Raw genomic sequence first — 19299 nt, forward strand, 5'->3', positions numbered from 1 at the left:
TGTTAGGCTGTTTGAAAACTGCTGCGTGCATAGTGAAACCCTAGCTCCTGACAAAATAGGACAGGGAAACCCTACCCTAACATAGGGGTGTTTTGGCTCTCTTTACTTGCTATGTGTTTTTAAAGTGTTGCTCTACAGGAACATGCATATTAGTTTGCAAGATTGAGTATTAGGCTTGAGGGCATCAGTATCAGTTTGTGAGAATCATTTATCTGCGGGTATCAGGTTCAGTTTTGGGAACAGAGATTTTGGGGAACAGTGATCAGTATCGAGGAACAGTGTGTTCGGCTTACCAACTGTGTATTATGGATACCCAACTGTGCGTTGTGTGTGTTTATTTTATGCCGTTATGCTGTCCGATTGTTAGTTTATTTACTGTTTTATTTATCTTTTTGCTAGGTAGTTTAGCATCATTGCTTCCAACCCGGTAGATATTCCCCAAGCACTCTGGATTAGAGGTCGTCGGCTCCATCGATCTGAGGCTCTGGTAGACGGACAACCAGTGTACCACTCTCTACCCCCGGTTACTAAACGGAGGGCAACTAGGCAGAGGGCATCGGTCCAACAGTCAATACAGAGGGCTTTATCTACCCCACCTGTGTACAGTAGGGATCAGGATCCTGTTTCACCCACAGAAAGGGAACATATACTGACAATTCAGTCAGAACAAAGCAGCATGGCTAGTTTAGAAGAGATGGTGCGCCAACTCCAAGAAAGCATGAAAGTGATGTAGCAAGACGCTGTCCGACAGGCAGAATTCGCCAAGCAACAAGCCACAGTTATGAGTGAGCAAGCGGAGTTAATCGTGAGATTGCAGCAGTAAACTGGGGCGTCAGCTTCACAGCAAGTCCCTCCCCCACTAAGGGTTCCGATACCCGAAGAGACGCCAAATGCCCGGAATGTCCAAGAAGATACAAACATCCCAACGGGGCCGGCTCCACCCCCGATTCTGCCTCAACCATCCAAGGCACCCACTCCTATCAATCAATCGGATTCTCCCTTCGAGTCCGAGGTAGACCCCGTGGCATTAAAAATGCGCAAGCTTGAAAAGCTGTTCAAGAAATCTCAAGGTGTGTAGTCCATTCCGGACATTGGAGATGGATACACTGACGCAGCCGTGACGCTGCCAGATCGGTTTAAGATGCCATAAATTGATCGTTTTGATGGATCTGGGGATCCCATGGTACACCTACGACTATTTTCAGACGTCCTAAGACCAATGGGCCTCACTAGATTGCAGAAGCTATCTTTATTTGGCCGGACCCTGTCGGGTGTAGCGGCCGCGTGGTATGCCAAGTTGGAGGATGACGTCAAGAGAAGTTGGGACGAGATGGTTGAGGCCTTCATCCTGCAGTACTCATATAATACACAAATCGAGATCACAACCCGGGATCTCGAGACAACGAGGCAAGAACCCAAGGAGAGCTTCTCAGAATTCGTAACCAGATGGCGGGCTAAGGCTTCGATGATGACCTTAAGACCCACGGACAAAGACCAGATTCGGATGATTGTGCGCAATCTTCAGCCGGAGCTAATGCAAAAGATGATTGTACTCCCCTTCCCTACCTTTTCTGATCTGCATGAAATGGGGGTGCAGATCGAGGACACCTTAAAACAAGGCCTGATTGATAACGACCGGGAGCAACCCTGCAGAACTTTCAATCGTAATACTAATGCAGGCCCGAGTGGTGCTACAACTACCAGGACCTCCGAAGTGAGTATGGTCACCACCAATCCTTCCCCGAGAACTATGGCAGCCACACCATTCTCCGGTGCATCCGGAAGCAACCCACAAACAGCCAAATACCCTCCCAAAAATACCAGAACCTTCGCTCTGCTTTATATGCCCCTGTCCAAAGCTTTGGGAGTTTTGATCAGAAAAGGGCATCTGAAGCCCCTAGAGCCGCGGCCCTTACCGGAAAGACTCCCCGCTGCCCACAATCCAGCCAAGTATTGTGCATTTCACCAGCAGCACGGTCACGACACCGATCTGTGCTTTCGATTGCGTCATGAGATTCAAGATCTCATTGATAACGGGGTGATTTTACCACCTGAGAAACCCAATGTTACTACAAATCCTCTCCCCACACATAACCAAGCTCCACCACCCAAAAGAATCAATTTCATCCACACTAGAGTCGTGTCCTACGATCCTAGTATCTATATCACACCCTCCTACCTGCCTAAGCCGAAGGTTTTCCTTCCTGATTGCACTGATTTGTGCATGATGGACGTCTCCATAACCCAACCCAAGCCTGTGGTGGTGACCATCGAGAGCAGGAGAGAGAAGACTCCAAAGGAGAAGGGGGTTGTCGAGCCAGAGTCTGCGGAGTCTGGGAGTGATGTTGGGAATGCTTATAGTCTGAGTGACTACATTTCACCGATGGGCCAGAATAGACCAGATGTGGAATTTCCAGCAGGAGGAGAGCTGTGTGCAATCCAAGGGGACAGTCTAGGACAGGGAACAGATGATTTGACAGCTGTGGAAGAGGATCTTGCCAAGTTCTAGTTTTACGATAACCAAGATCTAGAAGACTCATCCATCAATTGGTTCGATTATGAGGAATCGACCGAGGCCACGGGATGGTTGGACGATCAGCCAGATGTGGTAGGAGAGTTTCAGTCAGAACAAGGCCCGACAGGGGTAGGAATGTCAATAACAGCCGGGAGGGTCGAAGAATAGAATACATCGCCGGAGAGCGCCGGTGTCGAGAGTTTCGTTCGGGAATGGAGCATTTTGAGTACAGGGATCATTGAACAATCTACTGCATTGACACAGTCAGAACAGGAAAGATTCGAAGATTCTGAGAGGATCAGGAAGGCAAAAGCCCACGTGGGGGTTGACACTGCCACAAGTACAGAAATGGAGAATGCTGCGAGCATTGGGATAGAAGGTACTGCAAGTATCGGAACAGTCATGCCAGAACCAGACAGGTGCCTGTCAGCTGCAGATGGCATGTGGTGGGAAGACGATGATCTATGTCTTACCCACACGGACGAGGATTGGGAAGGTAACCAACCAGATGATACCTGGTATATCGGCGAAGTCGATCACATGACTAGGAGTGGACGGTACTTCAAGCCTCCACACCTAGATCAACCGAAGGCGTCTGGAAAAGATAAGGAGGCAGAGAAGCAAAAGGAAAAACAACTCAAAGATGAGGTCGTATTGAGACAATTGAAGAAGATACAAGCGGACATCTCCATCTGGGGGCTGCTTATGGCTTCTCGAGTACATAGACAGGCTGTCCTTTTGGCCGTGGATAAAGCCAAGCTTTCAATAGACACCACGCCCGAACAGCTGGTGGGCCTAGTTTTTTCGGGAGGAAGTTCCCCGGCATTGACCTTTTCTGACAAAGAACTGCCACCTGAGGGTGCGAACTATAACAAGCCACTCTACATCTCTGTGGAGTGTAGAGATAAATGGATACCCGTGGTGCTTGTTGACACGGGGTCCGCCATCAACGTCTGCCCGACAAGGACAGCCTATGCGATCGGTTTGAAAGTCACGAATTTTGTGCCAACGGCCCAGGTGATTCGGGCGTATGACAACACAAGCCGGGAAGTAATGGGAACAGTTAAGATTCAAACAAAGGTTGGGCCGGGACAGTATGAGATAGATTTCCATGTCCTGGAGGTTCCTACAACTTTCAACCTGCTTTTAGGGCGGCCGTGGCTGCATCAGGCAAAGGCAGTCTCCTCCACCCTACATCAAGTGGTGAAATACCCCTATGGGAAGGGAGTAGCCATCATTTTCGGAAATTCATCGATTCATCCGCCGCCAAAAGTATCCACGCCTGTTCTAGAAATTGAACACGGTATGGAAGATGTGTTCATATCGGGTTTTACCTTGGCTGAGGCTCGGGTTGTACAGAACATTATGGCTGCTAGTGAAGGGGTATATGTCAGTGCTCAGGCAGTCTATCTCATGAACAAGCTCCAACACATCCCCGGGATGGGATTGGGCAAGAGCGACCGGAAAGGCGTCGCATCATTGGCCGAAGTGCCACACAACCTTCATACCTTTAGATTGGGTTATCTACCCACCAAAGAGGACTGGATAAGGAAAGGAAAGGAAAGGAAATGGCCGGAAGAGCCAGAGCAAAGAAGGCTGGGAAGCCTTTCGAGTTGATGCATAGGCCCATTCAGGGTACCCTAAACAGACGCTTCGTCCGGGAGGGGAAGGACTTTCCGTTTTGTGGCTTCCCAGAACCATGGCTGAACGCGGAGAAGAAGCGCGTGCCGGGCTTTGAGATTTTCTTCGACTTGCAGCTACCTGAGAGTGACATCGCCGAAGGGCAAACAGATCTATCAGTTGAGGCTGAACAAAGTAGGGAAATGCAGTCTGAGGACGCTGAAAATGAAATGGGGGTAGCACTGGCATGTCTACTTTCAGATCCTCCGATCGAACAGAAGTGCTTGGGGGATAACTCCTCGGTATGCATGATCGGGAATGAAATGGCTGCGGGCCTATCAGCAACTATTTTGGATGCATCCATCGCACCCTCTCTCGTCTGGCAATATGAAGAAGGATTTTTGTCCAGCAGCACCGGATCAGGTAGTGAGCCAGAATTTGATTCCACCGAGTCCTGTGAGTCGAAATCAGGATCCAGCTCGACTGAGTCTGAGTCCGGTATTCCTGGGGGTGATAACCCGGATGCCACAGTCCTGTCTAGGTCGTCATTTTCTTTCTCTTTTGAGTCTGTTGCAACAGAAGAATCAGACGGCTTGGAAGTATTTAATGAGAACGATGTGGATGTGGTTTCTGAGTATTTTTCTGTGCCTTTGATTTATTGCTTAAATCAGGATTTTCAAAATTTTGATGAAAACGACGAGGAAGAAATTCCTCCGGTTTTGCAACGGTTAATTGATCAAGAGCAGGAAAGATTTGTTAAACCCTTAATGGATGAAATCACTACCGTGAATGTTGGTACTGAGAAGGACCCGCGGCTGGTCCAGATCGGGTCCACGTTGTCTTTAGAGGAACGCGAGCGCTTAGTCGCTTTATTAAAAGATTTCAAAGATGTTTTCGCGTGGTCCTATGAAGACATGCCTGGAATCGATCCTGAGATTGTACAGCACCGGATCCCTCTTGATCCCGAGGCCCGACCTGTCAAGTAGAAACTCAGAAGGATCCGCCCTGATTGGGCCATTAAGATCAAGGAAGAGGTCACCAAGTAAATCGATGCAGGCTTCCTGCTGGTATTCGAATACCCGACTTGGTTGGCCAACATTGTTCCGGTGCCGAAGAAGGATGGCAGAATTCGGGTATGTGTGGACTTCAGAGATTTGAACAGGTCCAGTCCGAAGGATGACTTTCCCTTGCCGCACATTGATGAATTGGTGGATTTCACAGCAGGACACGCCTTGCTTTCGTTTATGGATGGCTTCTTAGGCTATAATCAGATAGTAATGGCACCCGAAGATCGGGAGAAGACTGCGTTCACTACCCCGTAGGGTACATATTGTTACAGAGTGATGCCATTTGGGTTGAAGAACGCTGGAGCCACTTATCAACGGGCAGCAACCACAATATTACATGATATGATCCATAAAGAGGTCGAGGTGTACGTGGATGACATGATTGTCAAGTCCAAAGAAAGAGAGGGCCGCTACACCGCCTTACAAAAGTTTTTTCAAAGGATCAGAGAGTTTCGGATGCGGTTGAATCCCCAGAAGTGTACATTCGGTGTTACAGCAGGGAAAATGCTAGGGTTTCTGATTACACAAAGGGGCATCGAGGTCGACCCTTCCAAAATCAAGGCTATCTTGGAAATGCCACCCCCAATGACTGAAAAAGAGGTGCGAGGCTTTCTAGGTAAAGTGCAATTCATAAGACGGTTTATCTCAAAATTAACCTTGACTTGTGAACTACTTTTTGGTCTCCTGAAGAAAGGAAAGAAGTTCCAATGGGATGGCCGATGTCAAGCAGCTTTTGAACAGATCAAAGAATATCTACAGAACCCGCCCGTGTTGTCACCACCAGAGCTGGGGAGACCGTTGATATTGTATCTTTCAGTAACTGAGACTACCATGGGCTGCATGCTCGCACAAGAGTCAGAAGACAAAGTGGAAAGGGTCATCTACTATCTGAGCAAGAAGATGCTGGATTACGAGACCCGCTACACTCCGCTGGAGAAGGCTTGCTTGGCCTTGGTATGGGCTACTAGGAAGCTGCGGCACTACCTGTTAGCTCACTCTGTAATGTTGGTTTCACGCTTAGATCCCATCAAATATCTTTTCGAGAAACCGGCACTTACGGGTAGGCTAGCTCGTTGGCTGCTGTTGCTTTCCGAATTTGATCTGAAGTATGTAACACGCAAGTCAGTGAAAGGAAGAGCAGTAGCGGAGTTCCTTGCCGACCACCCGGTTGAAGGGGATGAAGCGATTGAGTACCTGTTCCCAGATGAAGCCATTCTGCACATCGAAGATGAAACTTGGACGATGTACTTTGACGGAGCGTCGAACCAATACGGGTATGGGATAGGAGTGTTGCTGATAGCGCCAGACGATTCCCGTATCCCTTTAGCATTTAAGCTCCGGTTCAAAGTCTCGAACAATGAAGTAGAATATGAGGCATGTATTGCCAGCCTAGAAGCAGCCCTAGAACTAGGGGCAAGACGGTTGGACGTCATTGGGGACTCGAACCTTGTTGTATCTCAAGCGAAAGGAGACTGGAAAGTCAAAGAGGAAAGGATGATAATTTACTACCAAACCTTGGATTTGTTAATTCCTCGGTTTGAGAAGCTAAATTTCACCCACCTAGTAAGAGAGAACAACAGGTTCGCAGATTCACTAGCAACTCTATCTTCCATGATAGACATCCCGTCCGGAGTTCGGATGCGTCTAGTCATTATTGATCAGAAGTTTGCGCCAGCGTACGAATCAATTTCCGCCATAGATGAGGCTCAGGACGACAACCCCTGGTATTACGACATTTGGAACTTCTTGGAAAAGGAGGCGTATCCGCCAGGGGCAAATGCCAAGGATAAAAGGGCAATAAGAAGAATGGCTGTTCAGTTCATCATCTGCGGGGGTAAACTGTATAAGAGAGGTCATTTGGGAATGCATAAGCTCTGTGTAGAAGCTGAAGAGTCGAAGCGCCTGATGGTGGCCATCCATAGAGGAGAGTGTGGTGCACACATGAATGGAGTAATGCTGGCCAGAAAGATCCTCAGACAGGGCTACTACTGGTGTACCATGGAAGAGGATTGTATCGGCTTTGTTCGGCGATGCCACAAATGCCAGATCCATGCAAACCGTATGAACATCCCACCGTCAAAGCTGTACAACATGACGTCCCCATGGCCATTTTCCGTTTGGGGAATTGATGTGATCGGAGCTGTTACCCCGAAGGGGTCGAATGGGTATGAGTTTATCCTGGTAGCGATAGATTATTTCACGAAGTGGGTCGAGGCCCAATCATACGGGGTGTTGAAAGCGTCGCACGTCGCAAAGTTCATCAGAAACAGCATCATCTGTCGCTACGAGGTGCCAAACGAGATTATTTCGGATAATGGTTCCCACTTCAAGAAGGAAGTGATTGACTTGTTGGAGAAATATAACGTCGCTTTTCATAAGTCATCCACATACCGGCCGCAAACCAACGGAGCAGTTGAGGCCGCCAACAAGAACATCAAGCATATACTGCGGAAGATGGTGGAAACCTACCAGGATTGGCCAGATAAGTTGCCGTTTGCTCTATGGGGCTACAGGACTTCAATTAGAACTTCTACCGGAGCGACTCCGTATTCATTAGTTTATGGAATGGAGGCCGTTCTACTTATCGAAATTGAGGTTCCATCCTTACGGGTGTTGGCTGAGTGTCAAATAACCGAAGCAGATTGGCAGTAGAGCAGGTTTGAGGAACTCATGCTTTTTGACGAGAGAAGACTGAAAGCACTGTACCATGTTCAAAGTTATCAGCGCAGAATTGCATGGGCTTTCAACAAGAAGGTTAAGTCCAGAAATCTAAAGGAAGGGGATTTGGTGCTCAAGGACAACCGAGCTCCCATCCACGACCCAAGGGGCAAGTTCAGACCCAATTGGACCGGTCCCTACATCATCAAAGCTATCTGGTCAGGTGGAGCTGTGGTTCTGATGGACTTAGATGGCTTGGAGTTCTCCCAACCGATCAACATGGACAAGTTAAAGAAATATTACCCTTGAGAGGCTCGCTAGGCCGAAAACCCGAAAGGGCGACCTAGGCAAAAGTCAGAGAACAAAAAATTAGAAAAATATAAAAACTGAGCTCGTAAGGCTGAAAACCCGCAAAGGGAAACGTTGGCAAAAGTTAGAGCGCAAAAGGAGAGTGAAAATACTCGAGTGAACCTAAGCCTGAACTACGTAAGGCTTGATTCCCATCTATGGGATACGTAGGCAACTTCATCCTGAAGTTCAGCCATAACACTTCCCCGATCAACTTTGTCCATTCGATCGTCTCGTTCATCTTTGTCTATTCGGCATTCAAGGGTTCGATTATGATCTCCGGTGCAGTGCTCTTCAGACTAGGGGCAACTTTCCGTTGCTGTGTAGTGCTGCGGTGTTCTTCAGACTAGGGGCAACTTTCCAGTTGCAGGGATCTGGGGTTGTGCATCTCAGTGACAGATCTCAGGCGTGTCCAGTTCTGATCCACATCGAAAATGATTTTTGAGAAGTTTTAATAAAAGCCAACTTTGTTCAAATAATCTTTTTACAACTTTGACCATTTTTGGACCAAAGCGGAAAATTTTCAGTACCACAACCTTCAATTTCATTGATTTCAAAACAGAGTTCTCCTGCTCTTGCATACAATCGAAGTTGCTTTTTATTACAATCATAAAGAAAACTTGAAAGTACCAATAAAGCAATAAATCTGGGGTATGGTCAAGTCAGGTGCTCCTGCGCCCCCTCCCAGAGCTGGTCGAAACTTCTGACGCTAAGCTGAGCCCAATCTGTGCTTCTTCATTGAGCCAATCCACGCACTCGTCAGACAAAGTGCAGCTGAAAGTAGGGGCAGGGGCCAGGAGTTCTCTCATCCTCCATGCGGTGGCCTGCCAAGCAAGCTGTGCGCCTCGGGCTGGGAATGCAGCAGGACACTCTATCCCTTCTGGCGGGCAAGTCTGATCATGGCCAAATTGGCGTCGAATCCAAAATGGGAAGTAGAATACATAGTGAGTGAGACCAACCAATTGAATCCCAGTCTGCCGAGGCATATTGTAACTCATTGCCAGAAGGCTCAGCCAAGGGCACCGCCAAGCAATACGGTCTGCGGACAAGCAGCACATCCAAGCGAACCACCATCCCTCATCCAAGGCATTGACTAGACGGTGCCGGAAGAAGTAGCTGCAAGCTGAATATGCTGGGCAAGAGTCCACAACCTGCAGTTTGTCCATCAACCATACCTGGGGAGGGATGAAAAATGAGAGAGCAAAGAATAGAGAGATGTACGAGGAGAGAAAAGTGAGAATAGGTCTTTGCGAGAAAAGACCGAGCTTGAGGGCCAAATGATGTGAGCAAATGCATATGCGAGATTGGGTGGGAAACATTACCTGTACTAGTAGTGGACTCCCTGCTAATCTGGTCGTCTCATGACGATAAAAGGCGTCTAAGCCCATTAACGTCTCAGCCAGAGTCATGGCAATGCAGCTCTTGCCCCCCTTCAAGCCTTGGGCAACCTCAATCAGCCGGACACTAGACCCTCCAGAGCCTGAGACGAATAGAAAATGGGATAGCATGCACAAACAGAGGGCATGTCGCCGGAAGCCTTGCCAGTGATGGTTGTTGCGATCACCAGCATCAGAAAACCGATCGGTCAAACTCGGAATGTCCAGTATCCCGTCACAAATCAGAGACCGAGCGTCACGCATGCTGAGTCCACACATTCGCCCTAGGGATTGGGCATGGCCAAAATTAAGTTGGGGCACGAGCTCCTCGTCGCGTTCGGACTCCATTAAGGCTCAAAAATCTTCAAAGGTAGGACATACCTTTTGCCCAGCAAAGCTAAAGACATGCGTCACCGGATTCCAAAACCTTGCCGCGGCTTGAAGGAACGGGAGGTGCAACGGGGTACGACCCAGAGTGAATAGTGCATTTATGCCGAAACCCCGAAAATTTAACTTTTCCGAGCCATCCAAGCTAGCAATCCAAGCTGTGAGATTTTGAGCTAGAAACTCTTCCATTAGAGCAAATCAGTGTGGAATTGAGAAAAACTACGAAGTTGGGGTCTTTTGTAGGAGATAAGGTTGGGTGGAGGACAGGTGTCAACATTCTGGTGATTCCCTCATTCATAGCCGACCGGCCAAACATTATGCCGACCGGCCATCATATTTTGCCGACCGAACAAATTTTTGGCTGATGGCCATTCCTTGTGGCCGATGGCCTCTCCCCCCTGGTCGATGGGCTTCCTCCTGGTTCCTTGAGTTGTTTATGCTAGGGATTGGGGAACTCCATCACCTCCGATCCCTCCCCCGGTGACCGATTCTTGCGAAGTCACGCCTGTCTGCTTGTCGAGTTTTTGAACATTTGCTTATCGAGTTGTATTTCACTCTCTTTGAGTTTTTGATTTATTTATCGAGTTGTACTCACGCTTGTTTGGTCCTATCATGCCTTTGTACATTTGCTTATCGAGTTGTAAGTCGGTTCACAGCCTGATTATTACGATGCGAATACTCAGTGTTCAAAATGAGTTTAATTTCGTTCACATTGTGGTGTGATACCTTGCGATGCGATGCATAGAAAGTTTACAAATGCAACATCTTTTGAATAAAATGGTTGTTTCATTCCAGTCACGTGCTTTGCGAAATGTGTAATTTTGAGAAAGAATAAAACCTGCCCGAGGTAGTGCAATGTGCTTAAACTACTAGTAAAAAGGAAAGTAAAACATAAAATGACAGGGTAGCCAAGTGTCGGAATGGATACCAACAAAACTCCCTTTGCGGACAACGCACCTTCCATGCCTTTGATTCGGGTCAACGACATGGCTTGGCACCTTCATTACTTGAGACCCTGCGGGGAAGCATACTTTTGAAACATGGACCTTCGAGTCGACCTCAGGCCACAACTTTTGCGAATGATGCTCGGTACGTACGAAGAACGTCCCTTCCCATATCCTTTTCATGTCTTGAGGATTCCCACAAATCGCTTCAATTACGCTGTGTTACAATGTTTTACATCCCTGCATTATGGATGATATGTTCTCACTCACATGTGTTCAAGTCTCTCTTTATACACTTTACTTGCGTAGACCGCATGTTAATTACATTACCTGTGTAGACTGCATGTTTGTAATCACTTTCTTTACTTGCGTAGACAGCATGTTAATTACATTACCTGCGTAGACCGCATGTTTGTAATCACTTTCTTTACTTGCATAGACCGCATGTTAATTACATTACCTGTGTAGACCGCATGTTTGTAATCACTTTCTTTACTTGCGTAGACCGCATGTTAATTACATTACCTGCGTAGACCGCATGTTTGTAATCACTTTCTTTACTTGCGTAGACTGCATGTTAATTACATTACTTGCGTAGACCGCATGTTTTGCTTGCGTAGACCGCATATTTGTTCAATTTCACTACCTGCGTAGACCGCATGTTTTGCTTGCGTAGACCGCATAATTGTTCAATTTCATTACTTGCGTAGACCGCATGTTTTGCTTGCGTAGACCGCATATTTGTTCAATTTCACTACCTGCGTAGACCGCATAATTGTTCAATTTCATTACTTGCGTAGACCGCATGTTTTGCTTGCGTAGACCGCATAATTGTTCAATTTCATTACTTGTGTAGACCGCATGTTTTGCTTGCATAGACCGCATGATTGTTCAAATTCATTACTTGCATAGACCGCATGTTTTGCTTGCGTAGACCGCGTGATTGTTCAAATTTCATTACTTGCGTAGACCGCATATTTTGCTTGCGTAGACCGCATATTTGTTCAATTTCACTACCTACGTAGACCGTATGTTTTGACTTGCGTAGACCGCATGCTTATGTTCAATTTCATTGCCTGCGTAGACCGCATGCTCATGATCAATTTCATTGCCTGCGTAGACCGCATGTTCCACTTACACATCTATACCTTCACAGCGTTGTTAGGCTCCCCACTTGCTTTGCGTTGTCACGCATTTCGAGTACACTATTATGCATATTGTTAACGATATTGTACCTGTTAAGTTTGTTTTCTTTGCAGGCACGATATTGTATGTACGGTTCATTTGAGGCTGATGCAACCAGACGAGCCGCACAGGTATTGTATCCTCCGAGTGAGACGTATTGAGAATTACATAATTCTCTTACATCCCTTCTGCATTGTATTGTAGTTCGGTGTATGCTAGCTTAAAATTGTCGCATGTGTGCATCGTTACAGCTTTCCTTGCATGATCATAAGTTATGCTCGGCTTCGTGCATTGTCTTGCATTTTGCCCCTGCCTTCGGGCGCATACCTTGTTTGTCTTGTATGTTTGTCTGAGTCTTCGGCCTTCTCAAAAATGGGTCGTCTCTGGGCTTTGACATTCACTCCCGTCATTGTTATGACTTTCGAGTTCTGTCAAAGAGGGGCAACTGTAGACACCCCATTTTTGACCGTCCTCAAGACTTGGATGTCACCGTTTGAACACTCAGTGATTACCCTTATTTGTGTTCATTTGGAGCTCCCGGAGGTCTCGGCTACGCGCCCTGCCTCAGGATCTCCGAACTCGACCGTTTTGTGTCTGGTTTTGCACCAAACACTTGTGTTTTGCCTTGGAGGGGCAGGGAATGCCTTGTGAGGCATCCCCACACACCACCGGCAGTGGCTAGAGGTCACCGGCTGGTTTTTGCTTCCATCGGCACTTTTTTGTTACCGGTCGGCACTAAATTTTGTCAAAATGACATTTTTGGGCAGCCGACCACTGTTCATCTACTTTATGTAGATATTTTGTGCCAGCTGTGATAGCTGGCACCAACTCTGCTTCCCTCCATACACGTGTATGGAGGGATTTCCCTCTAAGCAAGCTTGTTGTATAAGCTTTGCAAGAGGGACTTCTATAAGAGGAGGGGTCTTCTCCTTGTTCTAGGTTAGAGACTTTGAAGGCAAAACCAGAGCTTACACATATAGATACACCCTATCTCTATATTTCCCTCTCTCTCCTCCCTTGTGTGTGTTTCTTGGCCTAAAAGTGTGATTTTACCTTACTTTTGCACCAATACACACACTATTACACCTTGCTCCGAGATTGAGGACTTTGAGGGTTGATTCTTGAGTTTTTGGGCTATTTTTGATCAAAAAAGGGGGGCTGCCTTGGCTGTTCTTGAAGTGTGCTTCAAGGGTGAGCATTTTACTTTAGTTTCCCCAAACTTACACTAGCTTTTTACCTATCTTACTTGATGATTTAGTTTTTGTGCATAACATAAAAAAAGCTTATATTTTCATGCTTAAGAACTTTCATTAAGGGTCTTTTATGGTTTGAGTTCAAACTCACCCTCTTAGGCCTTATTTGGCCCTTTTGTTGCCTCTTTGGTAAGGCCTTGTTTGCTTAAGTGTTTTGGTCTTCTCACCAATGAAAACCAGTGGATTTTTAGTGGTGAGGAAGGTGGTTTGAAGTCTTGCATAGGGGAGGGACACCCCTCTCCCTTCATTGTCTTGTTTCCTTGCATTTTAGCTTAAAAGGGTAACATGCATGCTTGATCATTTTTGGCCCCATTTCAGAAGTTTTTTGGGTGTTTTGGGTCATATGTGATCTCTGTTTTTGGCCGGATTTGTACCCATTTGCATGCTTAATATACTTGCTTTACATTCCCCCATTTGGCTCAGAAATGCATCTTGTGTTTAGGCCATGATTCTTGCATGTGTTGGCTTAGTTTCATGAAGGTGTTGGCATTATTTTATCATGTTTGAGGTCTGTTGGCCATCCATTTCAGTCATGCTTGCCTTGTTTGATGTCATCTCTTTGTGTTTTGGCTTGTAAGCTTTGAGCATATTGACCTCTAGGATGCATAGCTATGACCATCCTCATGATTTGTCATCATTTAGGGTCACATTTCAGTCCATGAATCATGTTTATATGTGTGCATGTGTGACCTCCTTCATGCCTTGAGGGTGTGCCCTTTTATGCCTACATATGAGCCTTGGTGCATACATCTCTTTGGAGCCACTTTAGCTGCCATATTAATGGGTTTTGGAGTCCATTTTTGCATGCTAAATTTCTGTTTTGGCTTGTCCAAGTCATGCCATGAGTGGTCATGTTGGTGGGAGTGAAGTGCCTCCGTTTTGTGCCTTAACCTTAGGACCATTGGTTTGCTTGTTGGCATGAGTATTGGTCCACCTTTTAGGCACTTTTTGGCCACTGTTTTGGGGTGGATCAAGGCCTGCCCCTTTATGGTATAAGGCTCTCTTGCATGCTTGTCTTATGTCCATTGCATAATTGTCTCATCAAGTGTGGTATTGCGTTGATTCTATTGCTTAAATTGTCCATATTTACATTGCATTTGCATCTTGTATGCCTAACATTGCATGCTTGCCATACTAGTTGCATGACACTTGGTATGCCTTGCATCTTGATATAATGTTGCATTTTGAGCCTTGTTTGCATAACATGCATTGCATTGCTTGGTTTGGGGTGTCAAACCTAGTGTGAGGGTTAAGGGGCGTTCATACTATAAGTGATGTAACGTGCCTTAACTCTCGGTCACCGGGGCCTTTGACTTCGACATGATAAGGCCTTGGTCCTCATTTGTGTGTTGCATGCATTTTTTTATCAAATGGCAAGCTCGATCTCTTGGGCTATCATGCACGATTGATGGCTCGAGTATCGAGGGCCATGTTCCCCTGAGTTCAACACATGATGGGAAGCATGACCATGCTCACATGTGCCTGAAATCTCATGCCATATACTGTCTGTTCTCTGTTGCTGTCAAAACTGTCTCCTGCAGGAAGTTTCTGCCGACCGGCAGAATTCAGTGCCGACCGGCCATTGGTGAATGGCCGATAAATCCAGAAGCAGCCGATGGAAATTATGCACTGCCGGTGGGAAGTTCCCCCAGCCGGTGGTACTCTGCAGTATGCAATAAACCTGTCCCAGCACTTTGGAATTTTTTAGAGAGATAGGGCAGTGTAAGCAGAGACAGCCTTGGTATGGTGCGGGTTTTCCGGGCAAGGCGGGTTCGAGCATGTATCATTCGCACATCTCGAGGTGGAGGCTGTGGCCATCTTTCTCCTTCATTTTGCATTCTTTCTATTAATTAAGTAGAAATTCTGTAATAATTAATTTATTTGTTATTCGGACTGTAATATTTATTTGTACCCTCGGAGCAAGGGCAAATCTGTAATAAGTGTGTGTGAGTGGGGTGTGTGTCTTCCAATCCCACGTCTTTCTTCCCTTTTATTTACCTACTTATGATGGTAGACTAGGGCATATTTAAAATTAGCATACCTTATGCAATGCATGCGTGCATTCATACATCTGTCCTGCATACACCGGGCTCGGTACATCATGCTAACTGCATTTGTATTTCAAATTCCAAATTGAATACGTGCATCAATTGGTTGCATTTCACATGCCATGTTTAGGTTAGCCGAGCCTACTCTAATTACATCTTGCATGTGTTGGATTAGTCAACTTGATATGAACTAGGACATGCATGTTTGCTAACTAGTTTGTTGTTTTGGCGCGGAGTACGATGTAAGTATTTTCGCTTTAGCATATTGCATGCGTGTGAATGTTGCCATGATAATGTGCTTACCATGTGGCTAAGTGCTTATATGAGATAAACTGTTTGAATGCCCGTGGGTGAAGGTTTGATTGTTTGAATTGGAAAAACTCGTTGAAATTCGTGTTTTAACCTACTTGCGAGTAGCAAATTCCAAAGCACTTTTCAAAACAAATGGATATGCAATGTTTGTTTCCAAATTAGGCAATCTAGTCTATACTTGTTTGCTGTGCGCATAACATAGTAATTCTAGGCTAACAAATGGAATAAGAACACATAACGTTTTCAAAAACGGATATCACAGTTAGTAGAGGCCGATCTTCGGATCGGGCGAGAGGGGGTGCTCATAGCTGACCTTCCCCAATCGTACCCTAGCTCCCGAGCCGAGACAACTCCGGTGATGACGGACATGTGGCCTTTGGCACCGAGTCGGGGTTTCCTAAATTCCCCTATAAAAATATTTAGGTGGCGACTCTGTATCTGGCAAAGCAGTCCATGTTTGGCACTTCTTTCCTAAAATCTGTTTTCTCAAAACGATTTGCCAGATTTGGACTCTTTGGTTCAAGATTAAGAACCGTGACACAAATCGAGTCCGAACTGTAGTTGCGGGGTCCCTCGCGGACGCGTCTACAGTGGGCATATTATTTTTTTTTCTTTTCAAAAATCTGACTATGATGAGTTTTATTGATTGTATGGTGGATCCAAGAACATGCATAAATGTCACCTCATGTATTGTACAATTGGGGGTAAGTTCTTTCTCCTTTTGAAAATTTGTATAAAATTTCTCTCTCTCTCTCTGTCTCTCTCTCTCTCTCTCACACACACACACACACACAAAAAAATTTTGTTATATGCCATTCAGATTTTTAATTGGCCAAGTATTGTGTAGAAAATCTTCAAGGAATCCTTGAGAGAATCGAATTTGTGGAGGGTGTTCTAAATAGAAACCTCAAGTAACGAAACTGGATGAGAGAGAGAGAGATGAATTCAAAATTCCTAAACCATTATATTGTGCTTTTCAATATTTTGATGCCATGCTGATAAGTGTATATATTCTGTTCATTTGAGATAGAAAATTAGTAGCACAAATTGATTACTTTTTTTATTTATTTTATCTAAATAGATAGTTAGCGATTGTTTACATGTTTTATCCTGTACTTCAAGCTTTATATTCATATGGTACGCGTTGCTTTTGCTTCCCAGAAAACCATTTTAAAAGTAAGTCCTGGGTCATAAAATGCATCTGGTTCTAGCTCATCAAAAGAGCAGCATAAACAACAATATCCAGGTTTTTCCTTTTATATACACATTTTACAAAATTTTGTTACTTTATTATATTTACTGAACTCAAAATTTATCTATTGCCAATCCTCATATATATCCCCCTCCTGGGCGGACCTAGTTTCTTGTGTGAGCAATGCCTTTAGCCTTTAAACTGATGCTTGTTTTTTTTGCAGTGCTAGAGGTCAAATGCAGAAAGCGACATCGGAGAAAGCATTTTGAGAACCAAAAACCATGTCTGATGAGAGGTGTCTATTTTAAGACTATGAAATGGTAGGCAGCCATAAAAGTTGTCACGCCCCACTTTTTATTACTCGGAGTCATTACCAAATTCTTTAACTTAATTCAATTTCAGAGATAACATACGGAAATAAACTCATACATTCAATCCGTAGAAGTGATTAACAATACTCTCATTCGTATGCAAAGTAAATATTACATGAACTAACTTAATAAATTGCCCTTGGCCTTACATCATTAAAAGTACAAGAAGAAAGGTGTAACCCTTTACAACAATGGCATTCCGCCAACATAACTGAGGCCCCGTGGCCAACAAATAAGAAGATCCAAACTTGTAGCACACCCTGCTAAACACCTGAAAAAGATTCAACAACGTGGGATGAACATATAGTCCAGTAGAGAACTCAACATGCTCCTTAACAATAACAACATTACAGATAGCTATGATCATGAACACCCATTCTCATACTAGAATAATAATGTGACAGTTTATACAAAATATATATATGAATATATATATGAACTTTTCTTGAAAACAATCATTTATTTCACCGCTATAAGCGATTTCTCCTTCCTTTTTCCTTTGTTTAACCCACGTTCCCAATCTTTATAACATTAACAACTACTTAGAAAAATAGATTCATTAAGCCCGTTACTCTTTCATTTGCCACACATACAACAGATGTGCCTTTTCAAAACATATTTGGCATTTCAATACAATTCCAATTGTATCATAATTATCCATGCACACCTCTATAAAAAGAGAACAACTCAACTACATACATAAAATCAATCAATGAGTCAACTCGTCCCTCCAACACTGTAACAAATACAATCCACAATGTTTCCAGATACACTGAAACAATAACAAAACAACACTGCACTACTAGCTATATGTGTAGTAAGCCAAAGATACACTTCTGACCACAATCTACCAGTTTACTAGGCGCTAGCTGGAAGGGTATGGTACCTTAGATTATCAGCGCGTCAGTTCTCCAGGCGCTAGCTGGAAGGGTATGATACCTCTGATTATAAGCGCTGAACACATAAGTGTGTGGAGTCCATCCCCTATCTTCTCACACACACTGGAGTACAACCCCTCTCTTCTCCCCAACCGGTATACAAATATAATGTAATTCAGCATTTCATTACATATGATGTTCAATCAACAATGGTGTAATACATACACAACAATTCAACACAACCTTATCATCCTCCACTGATGACCAAAATCTCCAGATGCATGCATATTATACATCTACTAACAGACCCAACTAACATGAGATTACAAAACTCAGCAACAACATGAACATGGTAGTTAAAGCTATACCCCACACAAGTGTGTTCAATACTCAAGATACAACATTCCAATTTTATTATACTTGTTTCAAAATACCTTTCCCATTTCACAAAACGAATTCTACTTCCTTTGTTTTCACAAAAATCATTCCCATGGACAAAAGCCATACTTCATTTAAATTGGCTACATTCTTTTCAAAGCCATTTCAAACTAATTATGCACATTAAGTCATAAACAATAATTTAGGGTCTTTCCTTCCTCTTTCTCAATATTGACCAAAAAGGCCCAATTAACATCAACAAACAACAATAACCACAATTAAGACTCAAAATACCTAAGTATTTTCCCAAAGATCAAAACCCCTCAATTAATTTATTAAATCAAATAAAAGAAATTAGGGTTTCCTCTCCTTTCAACAACTACATGCTAATTAACACTCCAATTAGCCCAAACCACAACTAATGATAATAAACCCAAATTCAACAACCAACCCTAGGTTCAGTCCCAATGATTTTCACAAATCCAACATGATACCATTTTTATGCAATACAAAAACTACCACATGTCTATCTATAGACGAAGTATTGAAAAGAAACAAGGAGAATCCCTACCTCGAACGAAGAACAAAAATGGAGAAGATGACCCAAAGTCCAAGTGCTCCAAATCCACTATTTTTCAGATTAGAATGAAGCCCAAGCCGCCCTCTATCTTTCTTACAAAGAACTTAAGATGGATTCACACTAGAAGTAGATGAAAACCTAGAAAGAAGATGAGTTTAGAGAGAGAGAAGTCGGACCTAGGGTTTGG

This window comes from Camellia sinensis, chromosome 13 (assembly GCF_055761805.1).
Source record: "Camellia sinensis isolate YWXY chromosome 13, ASM5576180v1, whole genome shotgun sequence".
NCBI lineage: Eukaryota > Viridiplantae > Streptophyta > Magnoliopsida > Ericales > Theaceae > Camellia > Camellia sinensis.